This window comes from Haliotis asinina, chromosome 1 (genome assembly GCF_037392515.1).
Source record: "Haliotis asinina isolate JCU_RB_2024 chromosome 1, JCU_Hal_asi_v2, whole genome shotgun sequence".
NCBI classification, from domain to species: domain Eukaryota; kingdom Metazoa; phylum Mollusca; class Gastropoda; order Lepetellida; family Haliotidae; genus Haliotis; species Haliotis asinina.
Genome location: NC_090280.1, coordinates 31,956,456 through 31,972,923, shown reverse-complemented (window position 1 = coordinate 31,972,923; position 16,468 = coordinate 31,956,456). Strand labels below are relative to the sequence as shown.

General features: G+C 38.8%; 1 protein-coding gene across 3 annotated transcripts in view; it reads right to left on the bottom strand.

Annotated features, from left to right (window-relative positions):
* Nucleotides 1-4,041: 4,041 nt before the first annotated feature.
* LOC137290394 (uncharacterized) overlaps nt 4,042-16,468 on the bottom strand; it is a 376,153-nt gene continuing 363,726 nt past the window's right edge. For all 3 annotated transcript variants that reach the window (XR_010957208.1, XM_067821311.1, XM_067821319.1), the window contains 2 exons: nt 8,027-8,173; nt 4,042-4,097 (listed from right to left, as the gene is read on the bottom strand). The gene's annotated coding sequence lies outside the window, so the exon portion shown is untranslated. The remainder of the gene's footprint in view (nt 4,098-8,026; nt 8,174-16,468) is intronic.

The window sequence follows — 16,468 nt, the reverse complement described above, 5'->3', positions numbered from 1 at the left end:
TAACATCTTCATCAATGCCCCTCCACTAACATCTCCATCAATGCCATCTCCACTAACATCTCCATCAATGCCCCTCCACTAGCATCTCCACCAATGTCCTCTCCACTAATGTCACCATCAGTGCCCCCTCCACTAACATCTTCATCAATGCCCCTCCACTAACATCTTCATCAATGCCCCTCCACTAGCATCTTCATCAATGTCCTCTCCACTAATGTCACCATCAGTGCCCCCTCCACTAACATCTAAATCAATGCCCCCTCCACTAACATCTCAATTAATGCCTTCTCCACTGACTATTCCCTAATACCATTCCAGTCTCTCTCAGTGTCCCTTCTACTAACAACACCCCAATCTCTCTCAATGCCCCTTCTACCAAAACCCTTCCAGTCTCTCTCAATGTCCCTTCTACTAACAACCTCCCAATCTCTCTGTGTCCCTACTAACAACATTCCAGTCTCTCTCAATGTCCCTTCTACTAACAGCCTTCCAATCTCTCTCAATGACCCTTCTACTAACAACCTTCCAGTCTCTCTCAATGTCCCTTCTACTAACAACCTCCCAATCTCTCAATGTCCCTTCTACTGACAACCTTCCAGTCTCTCTCAATATCCCTTCTAATAACAACCTTCCAGTCTCTCTCAATATCCCTTCTACTAACAACCTTCCAGTCTCTCTCAATATCCCTTCTACTAACAACCTTCCAGTCTCTCTCAATGTCCCTTCTACTAACAACCTCCCAATCTCTCTCAATGCCCCTTCTACCAATACCCATCCAGTCTCTCTCAATATCCCTTCTACTAACAACCTTCCAATCTCTCTGAATGCCATTCTCCCTTCATTTACAGTTTGTTTTCTCGGATGAATCTTTCCCCGAGATGAATCTCTAACATCCTTACTTTTTTTGCCAGTTTTCCTTCCCCTCCACCAACACAGCCTTGGACAGGTTCTGTCAGGGATATCTGCCAACGATGTCTTTTCACTGTCATGTCAAGACCAAGCTTCCATCCCGTCAAACGACTACATTTTCCTTCTCTCTGTAGACTATTGAACAAGCATGCTCTCCTGTAGCAGGCAAGCCCTGGCCTTGGAGGATCATGTAAGTGGGTGAATGACTATGGTTAATTTGACGCCCCCGATGTTGAATATAGAAATGGTAGCACTGATGTTGCTGCGAGGAGGAATCTACAAAAGCGAGCTTCACGACCGCTGTGCTGATCAATATGATGAGTCAGCACTATTACGGACCAAAGCAGTAGATCGGCCAAGAGACAGCTGTCTCCGATACTGCAGATTCAGCAGAGTAGTTTGTGGGGATGCTTAGCCATATGACCAATATCATATAATACAACACACACTCCCTTCAACATGAAGTGAAAGGTCGCTGGTTCGATCCCCAGACGCATCATATCAAAAAATGTTAAAACTGAGTACTTGCTGGTCCCTGCCTAGCACTCGGCATTTATGGCTACAAGGACTGGCAGGCTGGGAGTCAGTAAGTCAGTAATATGTGTCTGAGGTGGGTACTCATGCTTAACTGCAGCATGGTATCTTGGTGAGCTAGCAATATATAACCAGCTTAAGTCTTGGCTAGCACATTCAAGTTTTGGACAAGTGAATTGTTTTGTGGGCTAATAACTTTCAGGCATAGCTAGCCTGATTGGCTAACAAAATTTGGAACACTGGATATGATAATGGGAAAGGGGTGAGATATCATGATTGGAAGGAACTGGAATGTGATGATCAGAAAGGATTGGCTATAATGATTAGAAGTGATGGGATATGATGATCAGAAGGAATAGAAAATGATTAGAAGGGATAGGATATGATAATACGACAACTTTGTATGGATGTTCAGATCCTTCTTTTAGAAGGAATTGGAATGTGATGATTAGATGGGATAGGATATGGTGATTAGAAGGGATTAGATGTGATGATCAGAAAGGATTGGATATAATAATTAGAAGTGATGGGATATGATGATTCGAAGGGATAGGATATGATGATTAGATGGGATAGAAAATGATTCGAAGGGATAGGATATGATCATATGACAACTTTGTATGGATATTCAGATCCTTCTTTTATTGAAAAAAAACAAACCCAAAAAACAAAAAATGTTTACACTCGTCCAATGCAATATTTCGAATATTTATGATATATTATATTATTGTTCTTAGACATATTTGACTCAAACTGTTTAGTCTGCTACAAACTCAGGCCTTATAATGAATATTGCTTTCCTTCCTTGCTCATTAAAAACTGGTGGACACTCAGAGGTAAACCAGAATTTTAATGACCACTGAAATGTCAAGCTGTCTTCCAAGCAAGGTCCTCCATCACAGATGCCAAATGTCCTGATAATGGTGTAGTTGTGTAGTGCACCAACACCAGCTACATCACTTCTGATATTTCACAACATCCTTATGTGTCAAGGCAGGGCAACACACTTAGTCCCTCTCATTACAGCATGGAAACTATCAAAATCGGAGAAAGAATGATTGTCACATGACCTGAGAATAGTTGGACAGTTGAGCAAATGGTGCGGTGGTCTCATCAGTGTTGTTACAGTCTGTGTGATAGGATATGTCTCTCTCAGGTGATGTTGGGATGAGTTCAAGTCTCAACACTTGCACTGACAGATGACTGCGTGCCATCTAACAATGTCGATCTATCCGAAATATCGACTTCACTGAGCTAACAACAGGTGGAGAGCTTGTACTGACCTATTGTGTTGTTCCTTTTACTTTGATTGGTTTTTTGGGAAATATTTGGAATAAATTTAACAGTTTTAAATCACCCTTTGATGGGTGACAGTGTCTGGTAGCTTGACTCTTGAGAGTGTGTGGAACTTCTGTCCTATCCTGCAAAGAGTGAGTGAATTTGGTTTTACACCACTTTTGGCAATATTCCTGCAATATCGAGGCATGGGACACCAGAAATGGGCTTCACACAATTTACCCATGTGGGGAATCGAACCTGGGTTGTCAGTGGAACAAGCAAACACTTTAACCACTAGGCTACCCACATCTGTGTTGAACAGGTGTATTGTGGCAGTGACTTGTTCAAAATTTCTTCTATTTACCTAGTGAATGGGTACCCGGTGCCAAAAGTCATATGACTATGAACCTTATAGCATGGATTCTGGCAGACAAATCACAAGGCGGACATTTGATACTGATTCAAGGGGTTAAGAGGGACCTTGACTTACCTGTGAGACTGGCTATCTATAGTTATATACATAATTATTCTGTAAAGTCGTGTAGTGAAAGATGTAGTGCAGATGTCCCCAACGGATCATATTGTGAATCCTAGTTCATTCTTCATATATGTCATTTCAAGTTTCAAGTTTCCAGCCTTTAATAACAGACCATAAAAAGGAGTAATTTGTAGCAAGAAACCGAATACTGACCACATTGACTGAAAGATACGTCATGTTTCAATTTTGACTAGATAATCAAGATGTTCCCTATGAGAATTACCGTGGGCCACCACAGCAAGAGTCACACCTCACTGGGAGTGCCTGTTGTCCTTGTCTTTCTATTCAGAGATATTTGAGGGGGAAATGTGTAAATGTTTAACAAGATGATAATTTTACTGTGACCTACATGACTCAGATTCCTGGGTTCCATGTACCAGATTAACCTTCATCGTCAGTAACAGAAGCTTGGCATAAGAAGAGACTAATAGGATCGAGTAGCCAGGCATGGTTGACACTTGACATTGTTAAGCAAATGCGTAGATCGGTGCTCATGCTGTTGATCACAGGACTGTCTAATCCAGACTCGATTACTTACAGACAACCGTCATACAGCTGGAATACTGCTGAGTGAGAATCACTCACTCCTGTATTCCATCGATTTAAACACACTGTTTGTTATTTGCTTATTCACTGTAGTTCATTTTACTGTATATTTTGACATAGTCAAGAATGTGTGATCCCAGATGCCAAACAATTATCCCAACATCGATTTAGAAAATGGTTCCTTACGAAGATATTTGACAGCCTTTGTACAAAGAGATCTCATGCTGTGGACCCACCTGTGTGATTTGTTGCCGTGACAGTCAGGTGCACCTTGAATTGAAGACTCTTCTCTCTGGAAGCAAGAGAAAATAAAAATAAACATAAACATAAACATATTCCCAGTCACATGTAATGTTTGGTCTTTTGGACAACTGAGGATTGTGTTTAATAATTTGCTTGCACTTGTGATGTTCATACATCACATTTATCAAGTGAGTGAGTGAGTTTAGTTTTAAGCTGCACTCAGCAACATTGCAGCTCTATGGCTGCCACGGCCATCAAGAAATTTGGATGTTACAATAATATACAGAATCATTTTTTTCATTGTCAAATTTAGTATTCCAGCTACAGGATGATATGTGAATCAGGGATGGACAATCCAGTGGTTGATGTAATGAGCAACGTCTACTGCTGTACAATGACATTATCTATCAAGATGCCAAATCCCTAAGGGTATAAGTAGGAATTAAGTATCATGGGAAGAAATAAATTCACCACCTAGAGCCTCAAGTGTCACACCTACTTACAATCACAGTCCTGAACATATCACTGTATATTCACTACTAAAGTCTACATGTTTGGCTTGTGTTCATTCAGTGTCCTGAACATATCACTGTATATTCACCACTAAAGTCTACATGTTTGGCTTGTGTTCAGTCAGTGTCCTGAACATATCACTGTATATTCACCATTAAAGTTTACATGTTTGGCTTGTGTTCAGTCAGTGTCCTGGACATAACACTGTAAACTCATTACAAAAGTCTAAATTTTTGGCTTATATTCAGTTGGTGCCTGACACGCTATATGGGGATATTATCCGATCAGAGAGTAGGATATCTTGAGGTGTAATTAAATATATATGTCTCTCTGCTGATCAATAAAGGTAAACTGAAGCTGTCAATCACAAGAGACACAACGAACCTCCGTCAGCTTTACCATTAGTAACTAAAGACTTCTCATTTCAAGATCTTAAATACCACATAATATACATTGTGCACATAGCTCCAATATTTCTTTTTATAATGAGGATCTCAGTATTCTCGGGTCAACCTCTGTAGGGCAGTGTGTATGATATTCAATTATTGACTGGGAAAGTTCTATTTATAGCATGATTATCGAGACTGACATTGAAGGAAGTTATGCATGCAATAGGTTCAGTTTCTTGTTGGTCACCAGATTGTCTGGTCCTGTCTGGATTATTTACAGACTTATGCAATATGGCTGGAATATTGCTGAGTGTTACCATAAACTATTTACTTGAATGCATATTACACAACAGTGTTTTCAACACTTACATTTCTTGCTGAATGACAAAGCCTGTTTTTTCTGTTTAAACATTTTTGCTGGGATCTTCTGTACATCGAGTCTATCTAATTGCAATGGTCCCCAGTGGATCTTTACAGGATGAACTGATTATTACTGTCTGTCGAAATCAAACAGGATCTGGTTTCAAGGTCATATATGAATAATTACGACTGGAGGCCTTTGTGACGAAGTCTGGCAAACGACCTTTTGTCAGTGACCTTGACCTAATTAACCCTGACTAACAATGTAGCATATATCTTGAGCACGCTCTTCAAGACATCCTGGTTTTCTTTCTGAAAGCTATTTCACTGAAGAGTGCGAACATGGCTTCATGCCACTTTTAGCAATATCCCAGCTACACCATGACAAGGGACAGAAATGGGCTTCTCTGGGTAAGAAAACTAAGCCCATGTGTTTAGTGGTATGAGCTAACACTTAGCCTAAAGTTACTTTGTTTAATGCTGCACTCAGCAATACTCCAGCTATGTTATGGCGGTCTGTAAATAATCAAGTCTGGATCAGACAGTGCAGTGATCAACAGCATGAGCATCAATATATGCAATGGGTATACGTATGACAACCAAGTCAACAAGCCTGACCACCTGATGCTGTTTGCCGTTTATAACAACAAGGATGGTTTGATGAAGATAAATTCTAATCTTCAAGGATGTAAACCACAAAGCTAATGACAACATTTTCTGTTTACTACAAACAAAGTCCAGACGGATCTGATTTCTAAATTTGCCATGAGGCTGGAAGTTATTTCAGTGGTTGTCTCTCAGATGTAGACCTTTCATATATAGTTGATGTTTTACTAGACAGCCTTGAGAGAAAGCCTATCCGTCTGCCCAACATTATAAATTCAACAATATACCTCCATTAAAGTTTTACTGATTCTCATAATCAAGAATTCAAAAGCGGTGGTGGGGTAGTCTAGTGGTTAAAGAATTTGCTCATCATATAAAAGAAGACCTGGGTTCGATTCCCTACATATGGGTACAATGTGTGAAGTCCATTTCTGGTGTCCCCACTGTGACATTGTTGGAACATTGCCAAAAGCGGCATAAAACTAAACTCACTCACTAATTCAAGCCTAAGTAAACATTTGCTAAGCTTTCCGAAGAAAAGAGAATCAGCTTTTAATGAAATGGACATCAGCTGAAACAGAAATCTCTGTTTCTCATGGGCACAAATTACACTGGCAGTGCCTGATTCAGACTTCTACAGAAACAATTGATCGTATGTAATATAATATAGATTACGGAATTCATAAGCAATTATGCACCCTTGACTATGGCAGACCCCAGACACTATTTGCCTGACAACTAACTATTATCCCGTGGGCCAATGGCAGGAGATCATAATCAATTCGTGAATACTGCTTGCAATACACTAGTCGGATGTATAATAGGATCGTGAAATGACACATAGTCCAAATATGAATGTCTACAGACGCTGCATGAGATACATATTCATTTATCAATGCAATGTGTAATACCTCAATTCGATAATGGATAATGCAAAACTAAAATGCATTATTTGACAAAAGTAATGCACTGTGTTATCACACAATACATTTGATTATCATGAAAGTATTAATATTTATAGAATAATATACACTGAAATATTCCGTTCCATGATCAGATATTCAGAAGTGATGATGGATTGGGTCTCACAAAATTCACAAAAAGAGTTGCAAAATAGTATTAGTGAAATTTTTAAACTTTGAAGCTGAAACTGGAACAACTTCCTCCTTCAAGCTAGAACCAACCAATCAGTGCAAGTATTTAACAAACCAGTCCCAGAATGATGAACTAGAAACATTTTTGCGGTTTCAGTCTGATAATGGTCAGAAATATTCTGAAGCACTATGCTGGGCCTTTTTCTGTTTCCTTTGACTTACTGTTGCTGGAAAACGTTGTAGATGTTGCGTTGCGTCATGGTGACGCCCAAGTCGTGAGTCGTGTCTCGGGGAAAGCTAGAAGGTTGTACAGTGCTCCTATAATGGGTGTAGTTCTCAACTATACAACCTACTACCTCAGTCCGAGAACACGAAAATTCATGAGCATCCTTGCAGCCAATCAGAAACCTCCTCACCAAGTGACAACCAATCAAAAATCTGCATGCCAATTCAAACCAGAAAGCCTTAAAAATGAGGCATTCCACGACAACAACAAATAAAATTTTGAAATGGAATGATCTTGCATTTAAAACAAAATAAAAAAGAAAAACGAGAACTCACTATACTGAAGAAAAGAAAGACTAATTTATGCCAGACAGACTTATGACTAGGCTATTTACCATATTCGATAAACCCATTGACTCAACTTTTCCGATGTCTGCACAACTGGATATTCAAATCACTAACGACAATATGTGGACTTGTGTTTTGATAGTTGCCACAGCAACACAGACACGTAGACACGAGCTTGCGATCACCTAGCTAGCACAAGTTCGGATCTACGGGTTTGTCCAGCGTGGCTTAACACAGCAAACATTACAGCACTTCCTTGTATGAAAATCAATGCAAAAAAGATATCACGCACACAAACAGTCCTTGAGGTCTTCACATATGCACGTGAAAAATATACTATAAGCCTGAAACCGCTTAACATACTTCTTCAAACAAGTTGGTTTTCCATCTGCAAGATAAGATTACATCATTCACAGAAAGAAGAGACAGTAATCATGGCTTACCTTCAGGATGTGAATATGCGAACCTACGGTACTTTCCGTATAAAATTAAGCCATTAATCCATATGTTGTTCAATTTCTGCACATATTTAGATTATCCATGTTACTGACAGTGGCCGGCCTTCTTTTTTCACACTCCAAGCCAATCACCTGGAAACAAGATTAAATGGTAAATTAAACATGTAAGCTTAAACATTAGGATAAAGTATGGCTGATTAAGGAGTGAGTGGTTGAGTGAGTTAAAACTGTAGATCACAAGGGCAATATCACAAACATTTCATAATGAGAAACTAAAAATAAATACTAAATATAGTATGAATAACAAGCATATATACCTTAATATCACAGATAAAATATAAAACAAGTTGAAGCAGTTGAAAGAAAACGCTATCAATCAAAAAGGCAATATGAAAACAGGCTATAGCCATTGAATGAAGTAACTAGAGGTAGATCACCAAACTTGGGACCATGGAGACTTGCTACCTGCGAGGACCATAGCTGGATTTACACCCATCCCTCACGATAAGTGATGATTTTAGCCAATTTAAAATAATGAGATTAAAGATGGAACATGTAAGCCAGGAAGAAAATCTATAATAGACAACCCCTAATTCCCCCGATGCAATGAAACATTTACACAATGCATTAACTGAGAGAAGAATTAGATTGATTTGTGCCTTATCAAACCATCTATTATTTCTCACCATTGTCAACAAAATGTTGACATTTGGTATTTTCAACAAACATTCTCAACAAATTAGTAACTGAAAAAAATCTTCCACCCACCCCCTAGAAAACACTTGGATGTTTCTGAAATATTATTACTTCTGGCTTCTGTCTAAAGTTCAGGGAGGTAGGTTAGTGGCTTAATACCATCAATCGGTGAGTGTGGAATCACTTTACAGGATGGTGCTTGTTGTCACCCTGCTTGCTGATTAGCTTTAAGGGAACGAAACAAAGACTGACTTGCTTACACTATCACCTGAAGGATCCATATCTAAGACTGTTTAATTCAATTACTTGACAACTGAAAATACACCTGCTTATTATCAAACTGTAGATAAAATTTATAAGGCTGCTATACATACACAACAATTAAAAATTAAAGACATTGAGAATGGCGGGTGAGTTTTGAAATTTAAGGACCCTATAAATAATATTTTTATAACATACCTAAAACGTAATATTATTATTTCAAGGACCACTTGACTTTTATGCTTCTTTCCAAATATAACATTATAATCCGATATAGTGCATGATTAAAAGCCTTTCAAATTCATTCTTTCAGCAGAAAAACTGTATCACACTTCAATGGCTAACAGATGTTCCAACAGAAGAAAAAGTCATCATTGTGATATTGATTAGTCCAGACAATAAACACTGCGGCACAGCAGCTTATTTTGACTCGCAACGCTTCATATACAGGGAATCTTTTTATCTTAAATGCAATCTGAAAAAAAAAATCATTGATACAGCTGCGGCCTCGTCACTAGGATGTTTGAACACTTGAGAGAAATTATTTTTGTTAACTTCTTGAGACGTTCCCTTGAGTGATTCCGTCTGCATGAGTGTATGACCTCATGGGGTCGAAATGTCTACCAAGACTGCACGATCAGCTTGCTTATCAGCGTTGTCCTCATTTTTTTTTTTATTAAAAAAATTCAAATCTTTGCAAGCTATCAGCTGGATTCTCATTTCAAGCCCACAGCAACAACTTGCCAAAGGTGACCCACTCAATATCAGTTTGTTAGACTAAAAATATTTCAGCTTGGTTTAAACTGTTATTGTCTTAATGGTGGTTGATCATAGATATATATACACCTTATTCTGCAGCAAAGTAAATTATTAAAGTACTATGAATTATGGAGGTTTTAAAAATGGATTGTGTAAATGTCAAAGGTTGAAGAACTGTCAGCCTTTATGAGGACTTAAATATATAAACAGAAGTAAACGTTAAAAGACAACAATTTATGAAATGTTTCATATTTTCAGCACAAAATGGACCAACAGACTGTTACAGTCTTACTCCATGGACGACGAGACGATCTCCAACTGTCACCATGTGAACTATATAGTTACACAACCAATCACAAATGACCACAGACATAACGGACCACTGTCACTGTAGAGCATTGTCACTATAGACCACTGTCACTATGTACCACAGCTACCATAGACCACTGTCACCATGTACCGCTGTCACTATGGACCACTATTACCACAGACCACTGTCACTATAGACCACTATTACCATAGACCACTGTCACTATGCACCAATGTCACTATGGGACCACTGTCACCATGTACCGCTGCCACTATGGACCACTATTACCATAGACCACTGTCACTATGCACCACTATTACCATAGACCACTATCACTACAGACCACCAGACTGTCCCAACAGACCACTTGATGTGGCAGCACTCTGCCCCGCCGGGCGCACCACACCCAGTAACCCAGTCCAGCAGTAGTGAGTAGTCACACTGCACACTGCACAGTAGAGTTTCAATGACCCAGACAGGTCATCAGACAACTACATAATGTCACCAAGCTGCCAGCCATTTGAAAGAATGTGTAAGAGCACATGAGTGATTACAGTTATCAAACATGCCCACCTTTCCACAGGGCCAAAAATCGAGGAAAAATACCCTCCCCAACAAAATCTTGCCCTCAGACAATATCATGTTTGTCCTGGCTTGTGCAAACTCCGCCAACTGCCATATTTATGACGTAATTCATTCAAATCCTGTTGTCATGTCTGTAGGCGTTGTCATGCTGTACAAAGCCATCTAGACAGACTGACATACTTTAAATCTCAACCAGTATCATATTAACAATGCACACGATACAAACTTAACGAGCTTTGTGAATATGATCTGTGCTCATCCCAAGTAGACAGAATTTGTTTTCTCACAGGGCGCCATATTGAACCACATCAAATTCAAATTTGAACTAGAAATATCCCACCAAAATTTATCATTTTATTTAATTCAATGTAAAACAAAATCACAAGGCAAGTAAAATTTTAACAACAACTCTAAAACAAAATGACATCCCCTTACATGTAGGAGAACATCCATTTGAATTTCAACAAATTCAATATAAACATCATTAACTCAAATTAAACAACATGCCAAAATAAAATTGTCAATTTCCTCATAATTAAATACCAAACATTATCACAAATGAAACAAATCCAATCCAAAATGGACTCCAGGACTATAGCTACCTACCTGCCAGACAAAATTCCTTGTTACAGGTGCACTATCAATGACGCTCACAAGTTACACCTGAACCCTTTCATAATACATACAAGACACCCCCTAGTTCCTCCCACAGCAGTAAGTAAGGACAAGTTTGTACCCTACCTGTACGTCCCCCTCTTCCCTGTGATTACTAATCCAGGTGACATCAAAGAGCTTGCGAACCAGACAGTAGGTGTCCTTCAGACAGTGCTCAGCCAGGTCTATATATATAATTGCCTCATTCCCCTCACTAACTCCCGACCACTACACCTATATCCGCAAACTCAAAACTAGGTCGGCTGATGCAGTCAGCCAATCAGAACACACACACCCGATGTCTCTTTCCGACCTGTCCTCGGAAACCTCAAAGCCAGCCATGCGTGGTGAGGCGGCGAGCTCTATTGATTAATAACTGTCTGTGAACTCTTGCTCAATTGTCGCAGTAGCTGACAATGGTAGCTTTCAGGTGAATTTAGACATGTACACAGGTAGAAATAATGCTGGCCCAACACCTGGCAACAGGGAGCGTGTCTCGAGAAAACTTGCTTACCTGGGATGAATATACAAGGCCAATCAAACCTATTGATTTTGCCGGCTTCGCTGAGACTAGTCTCTAACATTGGGTCTGTTTTAACGTATTGATTTCGCAAACTGTCGACAATCACTTATACATGATGTATGTTAAAATGTTGATGGAATATCATCATATGTATGCCTAACCCTGTGTGCGTCATCTGCAGTGTCTGTTATATTGTAAGTAGTGAAGGACAAACCTAATTGTCCTTGGTCTCATCTACCAAGGGTATTATATATCAGTTATGTTTTTCTGTTGTCAACTGACTGTTGATCTACGCTGCTGAGAAGTTTTCTTGTAGTGTTGACTTTGAAAAACCCCAAAACATGCTGTATTCATGCAATAAAATTTTGAGCTATTTTGCTAAATTATACACATGTACACAAAAATGTCATTGCTCAATTTTGTACATTGTACCAATTTCTCTCGCTTACACTGATGTAATGCTTGTCGCTAACCCAGAGAAATGTCAAGGTCAGTCTCCAGAAAGTGGTTAAGGTGAGCGAGTATTGTGTTACGTCACCTTTAGCAATATCATGGTGGGTGACATCAAAAATGAGCTTCATACTTTATACCCATGTGTGTAAGCGAACCCAGGTCTTTGTTGTGACAAATGACCACCTTAACCAGTAGGCTACCCCACCGCCCCTCAACTACCCTCACCACCACATCCTCTTTGTTCAATTCCTTGCTCAAGCCCAATTTTTAAACTATCCGTCAAATGAAAACGAAATAAAATTCACCCTGAAGAAACCAAAATATGCTCATGGGGACATACCAACATACAAATGTGGAAAAATAATACACAAGGGACTCACTCTTGACAAAAGTGTTGCAGCTAATCTGCATGTCATGACAACGTGAAAATCTCCCTTTTGGAGGCCAGTGGGATCTACCTATATTTAGTCGTATCTATTTGTTGACAGGCTACACACTCCCAGTGATTAATGAGGAATGGTTGGATATCTGAGCAGCACATAATTGTTGAGAATGTTTAATCACACTGCAGTCTGGTGTAAAATATTCATAGTGCAACACCGGCTGTTTATATCCCATGAGGACCCAGCCTTGCATTTACGAGTCTCAAGACAGCATGCGCGAGTCCCAGTCTGAGTCCCAGTCTAAGTGTACGGAGCAGTGCTGTCTGGGGCACCACAGCTGTTGCACACAGGAGCTGATATGATCGAAATGAACCGCGCCCTAAACAAACACTGACCAATCAATAGCCAGCTGATCAACAATGGCTGCCGGTCAGTACATCCTGTATGGTATAAAATGACCAAGAGCCATTGTAGTAACTCCCTTCAAAGTGCTACCATTAATTGATGGGTCAGTTTGGAACTCATTGTCTCAAATTGATGATGGTCGCTACATGGAAAAGTATAATTCAGGATATGAAGATATCTTTTGTTTCATATCTTGAAAAAAGACATCAGTAGAAAGCTAGCAATTACTGTCATTCGAGAACGAAATATATAAGGTTTGATTTTTCTTCATGGTCTGAAAACGATTTACTGAAGCATTGTGGGAATGTTTACAGGGACGTCACCATGACAAATTATCAGTCATTATGCAAATAGCAAACTTGATCTCAAGAACTGTCTGTCACTGAAGACAAAGCTCTTTCCTGAAGGGCAAGAGCCACTTGTAGGTACCAACGATGACATTAGGGCTACTGAAAGGTCAATGCCACTGCTCTTTAGAGCGTTGGTCTTTGGCAACAGCATTCAGCTTTACCTGTCTTTGAATAGTGTTCCAGTTCAAACAATCGCAAGAGGAAAATGCTGAAGACTGGCTTCAGAACAAACAAAAATGGTATTAGGACCATGTATGGGCTCAAAATTGTATTGCAAAATATTGTGATACTGGTAGCAACTTATCGGCAGCAAAACAGTTTAGCAGTGATTGACACGACTGTGTTATTGATTCTATTTTCTAATACTAAAGCAAATATCATGTCAGCTCATGAGAAAAATCAGTATTTTGGCAGTGAATTTCCAAAGGAAACATCATTTGTGCTTATATTTCCATGAAGATCAAGAGAAATGATACTGGTCTGTTTGTTTTTAACAGAATACCTGAAAACTATATGCAACATGTATCCTTAACAAGTGTAGAGTTGGGCATCCAGCACGTATGAATGTAGAGAAAGGTTGCCGAAACCTCAAATATTTCTTACGGGCAGACTCACAAACATCGAGATCATACCTACAACCCATCAAGAGCAGTTTTCTGTGTCTGCTATTTCACATATCAGTCATGACCACTGTCCACAGACTCATTCCAGGCTGTGAAGTAATTATCTCAATGAACATTACACTACATCAGTTCAATATTTTAATGGACCTCATATTACCTGCACAGAAGGAAACATCAGCCTTCATTCGTAAAAGCAGAACTATTTTATCCACAATACTGTATTAAAATCATTTCACTGCCATTATCAACTAATGTCGAGTTTGGTTTTATGCTGCTTTAAGCAACAATTCAGCAGTATCACAGCGGGGACACCAGAAATGGGCTTCGCATGTTACACCCTAGTCTCTCTCACAGTCTCTGAACCATATTTTCTTTACAACACTAAGCCCTCCCTGCAATGCAAAAAGCCATAAATATAGCTGGTCTCTTTTGGGCTATTTTTCAATTTAAATGAGTTTATTTGTTACATTCAAAATTATATATTCAGGGACTGTCAGTCTAATTGTACCCATGTGCACATTGTGAAGCAGATATATATGATGTCACTGAAACAGAATTTTAACCAGAATGATTTTAGAAAAAATTCCAGCGACAGGTGGAAAAAAGCTAATAGACTAGACCCAATGGAATAAAAATATATTGGAAGTCCACAGAAAACGATAAATCCCAAGTGTCAATGGAAACAGTGACTAATACTCATGGGGAAAATCCCTGGACGGAACCCTGGACGAATTCGTTACTGGACCAAATAACCGCGACAAAAAGCTGCCCCACCTTCTTTAAACGAGGTTAATTACTCACAATGGACCCGATGAAGAAAAGGAAGATATTTAATTTGAGAGAGTACTTTTTTTCATCTGAAGAGCTGATGAAGTTTGAAACTGATAATTATAGATTTGAAAGCACAAGCAAAAGGAAAGGAATTACAAGGTGATACTGCTGTCAATAGCTCCCATTTCTTTAGATGTCCATCTGTCCTCAAAAAAGTCAGATCTAATTAACAGGAAAAAAATAATCAATTTTCCACACGCCTTTCTTGTTGTGACGATCACAGGAGAGTGTGAAATTTAGCCAGTCATACTGAAAAACAACCCACTTGGATCGGGTGGCAGGGATTTGACAATAATCTGAATGTCCAACAAACTGGATTTTTGGGGGGTAAAAATTAACATTAAGTTACATTCAGATATTTTACATGAATCTTCAAAATTATTTTTAAAATATTTGATTTTCTGTTATGAAGGTTATTCAGAGATTACATGGGAATCTATATGTTAATAGGAACAAAAGACTGCAGTGAGTGAGTGAATAAATAAATAAGGCTTACACTGATTGGTGTATTCCACCAATATCATGGTTGGGGACACCAGGACTGGTTTTCAATCGAATCCAAGTACTCATGATGAGCAAACACCAGAAGGCTACCCCACTGTCCCAACTGAGTCTGTCAAGTCAGTAGATCAACTTTCATTTCAAAATGTCCTAAAAACAAACCTCACTTCATAATCAGCTAAAATATTTCATCATATATTAAAAAGAAGTGCCTCAGAAGGATGCTCTGGCTAACACACCTTAGGTTTCATTCAACTCATGGAGTGTATGAGTGAGTGACTATGGTTTTATGCCACTTTTACCAATATTCCAACCATATCATAGCAGGGAACACCTGAAATGGGCTTCACACATTGTACCCTAGTGGGGAATCAAACCAGGATCTTCAGCATGACAAGCCAATACCTTAACTAGTAAGGAATATTTCTGAGAGTATAACAGTGTTAAATAAACAAGACTCAGTTGACATTCTCAGCTCCTTGGGGAGTCCACAACACATCGGTCATGTTCTCATCTCCATATCAACGCACTGAGGTTATTAGATATTTATTCATTCACAGTACATTCCAGCACTGAAGTGACACAACTTCAAATGGTTCATCATAAATGAATATTTATGGTCACTAATATGAATAAACACAATTCAGCACAATCAATTCTGCATAAATCCAGTGTTTTATGAAACTAGAACATCAATATCTTCACATAAAAAATTGGTATGTCTTCGATTTCCATAAAGGTCACAACTAAGAACAATATAACCGAGATTTATGTCAGTACTACAAGATGACTGAATAAGGATATTTCCCTCACAGTTAAAACTAATTATATTCCACAGAATAGTTATATTCAAACTACTTTCATTAATGACGCATCTATTTTTGTACCTATATTTTACCCCAAACCCTACGTTTTTTCCAGCAGGCTGTTTTTTCATCTCATGTTTATGAGTGATTGGTAAATAATTTTAACTGAAGGTGTACAGGTTTTCACGGGTGTCTGTCAACTTTATTATTTTATTAGTCTTTTATCATTCTCCTATAACCGAATAACCTTAAGCCATCAGAAATACTGTCTCTAAAGAAACCTGAAG